Source organism: Asterias rubens, chromosome 2, assembly GCF_902459465.1.
Source record: "Asterias rubens chromosome 2, eAstRub1.3, whole genome shotgun sequence".
NCBI lineage: Eukaryota > Metazoa > Echinodermata > Asteroidea > Forcipulatida > Asteriidae > Asterias > Asterias rubens.
The window spans coordinates 2,958,061-2,970,683 of record NC_047063.1 but is presented as its reverse complement, the minus strand read 5'-3'; positions in this window follow the sequence as shown (position 1 = coordinate 2,970,683).

The window sequence follows — 12,623 nt, the reverse complement described above, 5'->3', positions numbered from 1 at the left end:
ACATGTTGGAAAGGGTTGCAAAACTCACTAAAAATTACTTTTTTCCGGTAACAGTTTGTGGGGCCATTTTATTTATACCTCTAATGGATGGCCCAAGAACATTGTTTTCAGAGCTGCACTTCATCAGTCACAATTGTTTTGCTTTTATCCCTCCGAAGGACATAGTATCTTGCTCAAAAATACAAGACCGACGAACACCCCCCCCCCGAACCCTCAACCCCACCCCCACCCAAACTCTGCTGTGATCAGAAACACAACAAGGTAATACAGATGAGCCAGTAACATCTGAGGCAGGCTTATGCATCATTGTGAAGTGGTTATCGAACTATTATACACTCAGAAAATCGGTACAATTCCGATATTATCATACAGTACATCAGATTTTGAAGCACCGTTAGAACGGTCTAGCGCCCTCTTGTGGTTCAAACTGACTATGTCTGGTTCCCATTTTGCACTCAATGCCATTTATACAAAAAATGTTGAACGGAGCCTATCTATGTATTGCCAAGACGCAGTATTTTTTCCCTAGTGCAATAAAGGCTTAGATTTGCATACATTGCTCTCATTGGCCGGCTTGTCTGTATGCCCGATGAACCACTGGACTTGGCTGGGCAGCAATGCCGGGCCGTGGCGTTCGGAGGGAAGGGCTCGTGGGAGCAAGCGGAGCTCTGTCCCCCACAAGCGTGCGCGGCCGACGCGGTCCCTGAATGCGGGACAGAGAGGGCGGTTGGGCCCACGGCCGCCTGGGTATTAAAAGCAATGGATTGTGCATGTGGTGACCAGCATTCTCAACACACCCATGCGGAAAAAACAAACGAATTTGTGAAAAAATTGGACAATTGAGGTGGCCTATCGAAGTTGCAAGAAAATAGTGGAAGATACTCTTGTTATACAAGTGTAATTCTGATTCCTCGGGCCAAAAGTCTTTCACGAAAATAATTACTTTAATTTCTTTTAAACAACGTTACTCCAGAGGAAGTCATTTCTCACAACGTTTATATCAACAGCTCTCCTTTGCTAGTTTGCTAGTATATAGGGGTCCTTATTTTAGTAATAACAATATCAAAGTTTTCAGTGCCTTATTATTGTCCTTTTTGAGATATAGGAGACACTATACAAGTGCACTGTTGGTTTGGTGTAATACAGACAATTTAACCCGAACTCAATAGTGTTTATAGTATGGTGACGGCCATACCTCGAAACCAAGTTTCGACCACAGCAAAGATGTCTCCATTCATTAAACTCTATCGGTCGCGTATTAAACCCCGTCAACAGCAAAAACATGCCCACCGAAAAGCATTAGTTTTGTAGAGTCCTCCATTAAAGCCCATTACTTTCCACTGTTTTGTTCTCCCATAGCCGATTTATGAATAATTAGGCCACCTGGAGCCTTGTTTTTACCAATAAAGTCCAGTGATTGGTCAGTGGTCGCTGTGGAATGTCACCTCATCGAGGTCAGTCTTTATTATGCAAATTAGGAGGTTTGCGCTTTTTTTTTCTTTGCAAAATATCGTCTGCTCGGCATTTAACTCGTGTAGCGGACGACTGGAGGACTGCATGCTGTATCTCTACTCTTCGTGGGACTTGGACGTCGCGTTTTCTGATGAACTTTACCTGTAAATTTAACGAAATTCTCACCATGGCCAGTCATGTGCATTCAGAAACATTTTGGCAATAACTGTGCACTTTTAGAACTAATTCTGACAGTCTTTATTGAAGATTTGGTCAAGCACACGGCAAGGGGAAAACATGTGAACCTCCTTGCATTTTTGTCAACGACAGACAACGACGACAGAAGTTTTTATATAAAACTGCAGTTCAGATTAAATTCACTGTTGAGTGCTTCAGTACATCTCGTGTGTTCCACGAAGTTAATTCCGACTACAGACTTTAAAAGCTAAATGTTAACTTCGGTGTTGAGCTGCGAGGTGGCTGGGGATAACTCCGGTGAATCGCCGCGGAGACTGCAGGGTAAAACTTCACGACCAAAGCCGAAGACAGACCATGGTCATTCAACGAAAGCCGAGGACTCTGTTTCATGTAGCCGGGCCGACAAAAGGTAAGGGATAGCCATTCTCATACATTTTCATTCAAATTCATTTTCATTCATCTTGTAAATTATGTCATTAAGCATAGTTTGGAGAACTTTTTTAGAGATTTGTAAGGCCAACCTTGTGGTGTAGTTCTCTTTGTGCTTTTCATGCCCTAAACCTGGGGTGGACCCATCCGTCGCAAAGGGCACTGCAACCGTGCCGTCCTGTATAACCGCTACAGCAGGCTGGCTGTCGGGGTAGACCTTGTAAACGGAGCAAAGCTAAATTAAATATCCTAAATCTAGTATTTATTTTGATTTTTTACAATTCATATGAAGAAACACTGGACCTACTTCTAGAAATTATAAGGCTCCCATGTAAATTGCTCAACACAAAAACACCAGAGAATTACAGAAATAAAAATATTACTTGAAACCTTCCATGGTCCAGTGGTTGGGATTTCTTTTTGCTTTTTTATTTTTATTGACAATTATTTTGTCACTTGAACCTATTTATTTGGTTTATTTGTTGTTTTCTCTAGTAAGAGACAGTGAACAACTGAGGCATCTGTTGGCGGTGGGTCAAAATGGTGAACATTTTGAGGTAGCCCAGCAGTGAGGTGAGCTCCAGTCCAATGAAGCTTCAAGAGGTATGATGGGGCTGTTATCTATGGATGTGTGGTATGTGGACGTACATTGGAGTTCGCCAAAGGATCAAGGTAAAAACAACTTGGCCACATCCGACCTCCACTTTTTAGTACATTCCACCTCTTTGCTTGGACTTAATGCAATTTTTTATTATTTATTCATTTTATTTTTATAAAATCTCTTGTGCAACTGAAGAAAAAAAACAATCTAGTAAGGTTTCCTGAGACATTGATGTACATATTACTGCTGTACAATGAAAAACATACAATGGAATTTCACAAGATGATTAGATCATTTGAACTGAATGAACTTATAAACTTTTCTCTTTTGAACTGTGATTATATCTAAGAAGAAAGGTTGTTAAAGTAAGTTAGTGACCTTTCCTAAAAAAAATATAAAAATTATTATAGTGATAGAACACAATAGTGGAGGTCGGATAATGCTAGTTGACCTAAATCAAGATCAAGACCAAGACAAGATGAAGACTGCAAAGAGTAAGAGAAGATCTAACCCGTTCTCTTGCAGAGTCCCACCCCTCGTACCAACCCTCCCCTCATGACATTCGGCGACCTTGTTGATGTTGTCCTTGCTTGTGCTGCTTTTTGAGGCGACTTCAGAATTTCTCGGCATTTCTTGATGTGCATATTGGTCGAAGCCAATGATGCTTTTTAATTAGGAGACTAGTCTTACTGGAAATTTCTGTTGGTGATGATACTTCAAGTCGTCAGTTGTCATGTTAATGAACAATTGTCATGATTTAAGATTTTAAATAGCATAATTGTTGATAAAGGATCAATAGTACAAAATTATTCTTTAAAACATTCAGAATAATTTTCATTAATTTTCAAAAAAACGATGAAGCAAAAAACCAGCTGTAAGTGCATTATAGTCCAATCACCATTCAATTGATGACTAATGTTTGATTTTGGAATATTTTAAATATATATTATTTAGATATTAAGCTAAATTGATATTTACATATTCCTTGTATCAGCATTACATCGATTCTAAATGAACACATTTCCAACTGAATATAAATAACATTGAAAGATAAAAAAAATAAACAAAACATAGCTGAAATCCTTGCTCATTTTAGATATTATTTCTTGTAAAAGAATAGATGTAAACCTTTTAGAAAACTCTTAATGCTCCCAAACTGAAAATCGTTTATACAAAAGCTTACTTAAATACTTAAGAAAATTATTTGTGAGCGCTGCGAAAAGAAGAGAAAAAAAGAGAAGCTGAAGAAGATGGAAAGATGGAAAGAAGAAAAGGAGGAGAAAAAGAGCAGATCATCCATGGGGAAGAGATGCCAGAAGTACATAAAGGTTTGTATGAATGGTGAGATAGTAAAGGCCTAGAGTATTATTAGTGTTGGCCTAGAAATAAGACTAACTATCTATTTATCAACAGGTTTAATGGCAACAGGTTAAGTATAAGGTGTGACTGGTGTAGTACTTAGTATTGTTTCAAAGATGCTAAGGACAGAAAAAAACAAGTCCTTAAAATAGCTTGAGATGTCTTGAACCAAGACTAAGAACTACGCCGCATCACCAGTAAACCCAGAGCTGAAGTAGACGATGAAGACTCTCCCTTTGATGTCCCTGATGAGTGACTGGGAGCAAGTCTAGTCAGCCTTTTGCTGCAAAGGTCAAGTATAACAGGTCAAGTATAATGTAGGAGTGTCTGGGTGAGTATGAAAGAACAATAACCCCTTTTCTCAACAGCTACTAACTTTTCTCTTCACAGCGTTTAACACCTTTTTTCCGCAGCCTAACTGGCCTTCTAAGGCTACACTCTTTTTGTTTTGTTTTCCAGTCTGTAACCAGTTCTTGCTAAAGTGGATGCTGTGGCTAGCTAATTGTGCACAGATGACAGCTGTTTGGTAAAGTATTAGTGTATCAGGTAAAGTATCGGGTAATAGTGAACCTGACTTTGGCTTAATGAGGAGGTACCCCAAAATGCTAACTTTTATAGAATTGTTTTCTCTCCAGATCTTGTGATGAAGTGGTTTGTGTGCTGAAATCTTCTTTTCTATTTGCTGATGTGACCAGCTGGAACTCTGGCCATGCAAAAGATTTGGTAATGTATCAGTTTATATAAATTTCAAGTTACTGACGAAGAAACTACCAACATAAATGAGACAATAACTCAAACCAGAACTTTAAGGATTGTATACCAATCTAAGCATCAGACTTCTATGAATTTGGACTTCTAGTGTCTTCACAATCTAAACTTATTGAAATTCTTACCAAAACAATTGAGGAGGGCTCTTCTTGCAATTTATTCTTAAGATATGTAAATTAGAGGATTTTCCCCCTGTTAATGGAGTTTGCAAAAGTCAACAACAGACTACTTGGAAAGTTAATAAAAAAATCATTCTAAATCATGTCCAACTTTCTCGGCAGCATGTAAAAAAAACATGCTGCCAATAGTGGATGTTGTGGCATACTATTTGTGCACATGGGACACTGTGGCCGACTTTGCTTTGGTAAAGTATAGGGGTGATATCAAGTGAACTTGATGAGGTACGCCAAAATGCTAACCTTTATAGAAACATTTTTCTTCCAGAAAGCTGATCATGTGTGGTGAAATCTTCTTTTCTATTTGCTGAGGTGATGCCTATACAAGCAAAGACTAGGGTCATGCACAAGGTTTGGTAATGTATCGGTTATAAGATCACACAAGCGCAGGTGGAATACGAAAAAACATAGCGCTTCTGCTGCGTTCCATATCCAATGAGGCTGAAGGCTGAGTTGGGTATGGGACGCAGTTGCGCTATATTTTCCTGTATTTCATGAACAAGACAGGACACCAAGGATTAAATTGTTGTTTTTTTCTCAACTTCAACTCGCGCATTCAGCTTATAAAGCCCAATACGTTAAAATACGTTAAAATACGTTAAAATATACAAAAAGCAGGATGTGATGAGGGCCGTGCCAGGGAAATCACTATCATTTTGCTATGGATCGACCAATCAGAATCAAATATTCAAGCCTGCATGAAAATAGAAGTTATTAGTTAAGAATGGAGTTACTACATACTAAATGGGCAACAACTCAATCTGAACTGTTAAAGTTTTTATACAAACAACCAATTATCATCAGTTTGTTGATAACTTTGGAAGAAAGAACAAAACATTCATGAATATCTCAAATAAATCTTGAGTAGTAAAGATAGTTGGAACCAGCCATCTAATCATTTGCAATTCTGCAACAGCTCAAGCATCATCGACCAGTCTACCACCAAAATTAATTAAAGAAGTATTATGACTTGCTTGAACAAATTGAAATCCTTTCTGATACAATAGAAGTCGGCTATTCTTGCAATTCATAACAAAGATATGTTTATGAGAGATAAATTTTTCTGTGCCTGCTTGATTGTCCCTCAGTTCAGCAGTTTCTTGTGGAGTGATGACTACAACTGAACCTGTTTGGATGAGCATCATTGGAGGATCCAAGTGCAAAGAAGTAGAAACAGTCTGCCAGGTAAGTTTAAGCACAAAACTTTCCTTCTAAGGAACATTACAGAATTGGTTTTTGCTAACAAAAAACAGTTGCTGGCATTTTCTGGTTTTTTTTAACCAAGTCTGTAATGTTCCTTCAAAGAGAAGGTTCATCTGACGAAATTTGCCAAGGGAGAAAATGACAGGTTAGCACATGTGAAGGTTTATAGTTGTTGTTCATTGCCGTACCCACTGCTAATATAGGATTCAAACTACCTCTAACTAGCTACAGACTTTATCTTAGTGGTCTAGTTGGTAAGACACTGCTCTAGAATTGCAAAGGTCGAGGGCTCGAATCCCACCCAAGTAATATGCCTGTGGATTTTGTTCACTCAGCTCGCAAAGTACTGATGATAGTGCGCGATGTAAATTAATATTCTTTATCCCAGGGGCAATTTCCATCTAGATAAATTCATTCCAATGCTTAAGTTTGCAATACACATACCATACAAACAACTGTTGTAAAATTCATTATTGATAAGGTCGGGTTTTTCAAAAAAAAGATTGTAAAAAAACAAAAACAAACAAATCCCAAAGCTTTAAACTGTGCGTGTATGTTCAATGAGTTGAAAAACTGATTAAGCTGGAGGAGAACTTGCTTGCACAACAGCAACCAGACTTGACTACTCGTCTGGACTATGGACCCCCCCCCCCTTTTTCTGGTGTAAAAAAGAATTTGTCTAAAAAAAAATATCATAAAATAATTGTTGCTTCTTTCCAATCGCAGATTAAGACGATGACCTTGGAGATGATTTACATCCAATCTTGAGGTGACCATTGGACTGTGTGCCACTATATGATTCATCAGAACAAACCATCCACCCTTACACCTTCTTTAGGCCTGTGAAGACATCTTGTGAGAGGACCATCTAAGAGGCCATGTTCAAATATTAGGCTGCAGCTATGGGTAAGTTTGAACAAATTCGCTTTAAAACTTTTCTTTGAAGGTTCACCCCACCAAATTTGGCAAAGGAGATAATAATCAATTAGGACCTGTGATGGTTTCAATTGGTTAATTTGAAAGAAAACATTGTTTTCATCCTCTTGCTTTTTCAATCAACTCAATACAACCAGTCAGTGAACATTTTCATTAGGACAGCAGTGAAGTTTTTTAGAAAAGGAATTGTTGAACCTCAGAAAGACAAAACCTTGAATTATGCGGGCATCAGTCAGCATGTTCAATGAGAGGAAGAACTGGCTGAAGCTGGAGGAGAATGTTCTTGCCCACCACAGCAACAAGACTTGACACTTCCTTAGAACAACTGATCATACTGGCATCAAAATAGTTGCATACAAAAATAACTTGAATTTTTTAATTTTTTATTCCTAGATTGAGACGATGACCTTGCAGATGACAAACATCCACTCTTGGGGCTAACCAATGCTTTTTGGACTGTATGCCACCATCTGAAAAAGAGACATGTTAATTCTAGCCAAGAAACTCTGCAAGCTCAAGTGTCAAGGATGCTGTGACTAACTGCTGGTAATGCTTCTTGGACTGAGTCAAGCCCCCAGCTGAAGAAGGATGCCACTTACTCTAGGCCCGGGGAGTTATTTCTGTTCCAAACTTGCTGCTGGGGCTATGGGTAAGTCTACAAGTAGAGTTTATCCATCAAAAATGGCAAAGGAGAACACTTTTCTGAACTTCCACCATTAAAGCCTTCAAATCATTGGCTGGAAAGAATAATAATGGATTTTTATTTGGGGTTTATCACAGCCTGAAGGGTGTTTCAAAGCGCTTCTGATATTATTACCCTTGGCTATTATTTCACTCCTTACACCATCGGCTCCCTGCCTGGGGTGTATACAGCCAGTGCTGTGAGTAACCGCACTCCAAGCTAATCATTTAAATAAACCATCTCTGCCCTCAGTAGCCATTTTACCCCTGGGTGGAGAGAAGCTTGGAACAAAAGTGGAAATAGCACAGCAAGTTACCATATTTGGAATCGTATTAATACAATACATTTCTAAAGTTGCAACAAGTCAACAGCATCATTGGATGGGACAGCAACAACACATTTTGTCCTCACTTAAGTTAAAGTAGGTCACGCAGGACAAAAAAAGACGTTCAAGAACTGATGGAACTAGAGGAGAACTTCCTTGCTCATATGATAGCAACCAGAATGGACTTCTGAGCAGAAAAACTAGCCAGATACAAAAAAAATAACCTTTGTATCAAAAAATAACCTTCACCAATGTTTATTTTCTATCACAGGAACAGAGATGATGACCTTGAATGATGACACATCCATTATTGAAGCCAATCAACGATTCTTGGACTGTTTGCCACCTTCAAGAAAGATTGTCAAGCCTAGCAAGATGACTCTGCTACCAGTCAAGATGTTGAGGCAACCAACACTTTTTGGACTGTGCCACCAAGGACTGTGTCAATTATCTAGCCAGATGACTGTGCTACAAAGTAACCAGTCAAGATTTTGAGGCAACCACTACTTTTAGGACTGTGTGCCACCAACTCAAGAATCATGACAATATATCTAGCCAGATAACTCCATTACCTTAAGGTTCAAGTGACATTTGGATGTTAGGGAACGCTTTTTTGACTCTGTAGCTGAAGTACACCCAGTCTAGGTAGATGTCAGTTGTCTTCCCCTACAAGTTCAACTGTTTAATGTATCAAAATATACATTTAATGAATGTTTTTGTCAATTATGATTGTGGCTGGCATGTGTGGGGGTGGGAGTGGCAAGTGTTCTGATGAATGGAAGGGATGTCCAACCCCGACCCTAACCCTCCCACCCGTCTGTTTAATACACCACTGATGGCTACAGATGTACTTGATAGCCAAAAGCAGATCATAATAAACAAACCGAATTTTAAATTGTAGTAAACTTTTGTCTTTGTTAGACCAGTTAAGCATAGTGTGGTCATGTGCACATGTGCAATCGCTGATGCTGTTTCTCATTATATGAAAATGTACCAGACTTTTTTCAAGGGGGGGGGGGTCCTGATTCATAAAGCTGGTCAAGTAGAAAATACTACCTTAAAATTTCTGCAAAGCAACAAATTTAAAAATCAGGATATCGGCAATAGATGCTAAACGCAAGATGGTATTTTTAGATGGAAACTTTTTGTCTAGCAAGTTTGTTAAAATGTGCTTAGCTAGTTTTTGTGCCTGAGCAGCTCTATGAAATTGGGCCCTTGTCTCAGTTTGGTAAGAAGGTGATTATTGCCTATAAATGGTTGATGGCCGCTCCATTAGGATTTTGATTTCCAGCTTTAGATTTAGGAAAACAATAAAACTTATACTGTATACATTTTAAACTTGTTTAAACTTGTAGAATGCAGCTCTGGTTTAACTTGCATTCGTAATTGTATTCATTCTTTAAACATTGTTTGTGCACACTTCAACCTATACAAAAACAAAGTTAACAAAATGGTTATATTTGAGTCGCAACATTGTGTAGCATTAGATGGGAAAATTATCACTGTGAAGTGTATACATAACAAATTGTTTGGCCAAGTGGTCTAATTATAAATAAAACTTGTGTTCTCCGATGTATGTGTGTGGCTTGTAATTCAAGACCTGAGAGCATAGAGCTACTTTACCAGAAAATTATGCTTAACAGTAAAACGGTACTTAGCAAAACTAAGTTGTATATTGGCCAGTCAATGATGGTGCATAACAATATTTTGGTGGTGCTTGCTAAGTTTTTTGTGTTTTTCCATTTTCTGTTGAAAGTGTTCTTGCACGGGCGAGACAATTTGCTTTTTGTAGGTCAATTTCTTTTCCACACCCAGGAGTAAATAGGCCTAGGTACTGCTAAGAGGCAGCAATGCACCCATTTGGTGCTCCAATATACTTGGAAAGAGTTAAAATGGTTTCAGAAATGCCCAAGGCCCAAATGAACTATGGTACAATGTGTATACACCTTGATCAAATGTTTATGTTTAAGCAACTAATAAATGCTGAATTGTGCAACTTGTGTGTCAAATATGTTTATTTGTTTTATGTTTACATATAATTACCACCCCCCCCTGCACCCCAAAAAAGATATGAAAATATGGCAATTTTTATTATAATTTCCCTTTGAACACAAAACAATGCATTATACCATTTATTGTCCTCTCAGCCTCAATTTGAATATCACTGGGCTGAATAGTAACAATACAAGATGGCTGACAGGCAATAATACAAGTTGGCTGCCCTTAAAGTCTGTGTGACTACTTAAAGGCGCTGGACACCTTTGGTAACTGTAAAGACCAGTCTTCTCACTTAGTGTATCTCAAATTGCATAAAATAGCAAACCTGTGAAAATTGTTACTCAATTGGTCGTCAACGTTGCGAGAGCCTTTCACAGGTTTATTATTGTATGCGGATGTTCAGCAAGTGTGGAGATTGGTATTTGACTATCAAAGATGCCCGTGCCTTTAAAGGGGGGGGGGGGGGTATGTCAGTAAATGGATTGTTGGATTGTTCAATCATGGTCATATTATTATATACTATCAAACTAATCGTTTTTAAGATATTGCCAAAAATCTGGAGTGGTTATGTTCTATAAGGAGAATAATCTTCAATTAAATTACACTGTCTGAGAACCGTTATCGTGGTAACGCTTCTCGGATTCAAAGTTTGGGAGTAAACGGTATGTGATAAATTTATCCAACCATGAGAAAAACCGGTGCAATCCTGATAGCATCAGATTTTGAGGACCGTTAGAACTGTATGGCGCCCCCTTGTGGTTGAAACTGACTAAGTCTGGTTCCCATTATGCATGCAATGCCACTTTACGAAACCATTGCAAAGAGCCTATCTATATAATGGCAAGACGTTTTATTTTTCCCCTAGTGCGATAAAGGCTAAGATTTACATTATTTGCTCTCATTGGCTGGTGCCTGTATGCCTATAAGCTTCATTATAAACTTTTAGTTGCACAGTTAGCTTAGAGCATCGTTCATCATGACGTGTAGGCCTATGATGATGTCAGTTCCCGGGTGGCAGCGTCAATAGACTGTGTCTAAATGAAATCTGTGATCTTTACGATTTTTGTTTTTTCCCATTTCAAATACCATCTTTTTACACCATGTTTTTACTGCAGTGAGGCCGATGCATCATCGTGACAGAGAAAAAACTGGTATATCCACTGTCGCCGTCAGATTTTGAAGCGCCGTTAGAACTGTCTAGCGCCCTCATTGTATAAAACTGACCAATTCTGGTTCCCATTGCATGCGATGCCAAAATTATTACAAAAAAACATTGAAGAGAACCTAACTATGTAATGGCAAGCATTTTTCCCTAGTGCTGTAAAGACCGATGTTTACATACTCGCTCTCATTGGCTGATGTCTGATATAATATTCAGCTGCCTACAGAAACTGTTCATCATGACACAGAAACATCACTTTTCCCAAGACCATTTTTTTAGAGAATTTATTTAATTGCTTAGAAAACAGTCTATACTATAGCTGTAGTATAGAAGCAGTACGCGGTTGAGTTGAGTTTATGATGTAAGGGACTGGGGGAAGGGGGCGGTGTGGGGGGGGGGGGGCGTTGATGTCAGTCCCCGGGTGACTCAGAACCATAAAAGTATATTTATTTCCTCTTGGCTTATAACTGTATTATTTTGAACAACATGTTTATTATCACTGCCGATATTACAATTTTACTGTGGAAACAGCAAACCCTTTGAAACTTTGAAACCTTGAGATTGAAGCTACTGGATGAATCTCAGTGAATTTAATAATATTCAAACCGCTCATTGCTCTGAGCTGAGATGAATTCTGCCTATAGACTTTAGACTTAGACTACTTCTGTACCTTAGGAAAATGAACTTTGAGCTGCTGATAAAATCTCAGTGTGGGATCGGAGACAAAGCCAACAAAACAAACATCAAACAGCGGTCAGATTGCTCCACTCTAAGAACTCTGTACTAAGAAATGTGGGGATTCTGAAGCTTGGTCGGAAAATGTTTCAAATCGCTCAGATTGGTCTGAAATTCATAAATACCTAAGACAGATTAGCCAGTCTGATTGAAACTTATCAAATTTTGCCTACAATATTTGTATTCAAGGCTAATAAATCGCCTTGTGTCTAATCAAATTTTGCCTCAAATTGTCCTCACCAAAATGTGTTGAAACATGCGCGTGACACGTGAGCTTTTGCACCTGTTCTTATAAGACAGCTTCTTTATTCCTATTGGTCGAGAGCAACGGTTTGAACACATCACGCGATACGCGCGACGCACACAACATCTCCTTATAAGGAGTTGTTTTTGCCCGAGGGCCCGGGCCTCACCATTTTTATAGCTAGAGGGGTGTTGTGTTGATAGAAATCCTTGAACAGTTAAAACTTTGGCATTTATTTTACTTTTTGACCAAAAAGTGTTGATGTTTTTTGACCGAAAAGGTATTTAAGAATGGGAATCAAAGTGTGTTGATTCGGTTTTTAACTTGTGGTTTAAACCCGCCGAGGCCTGGTTCT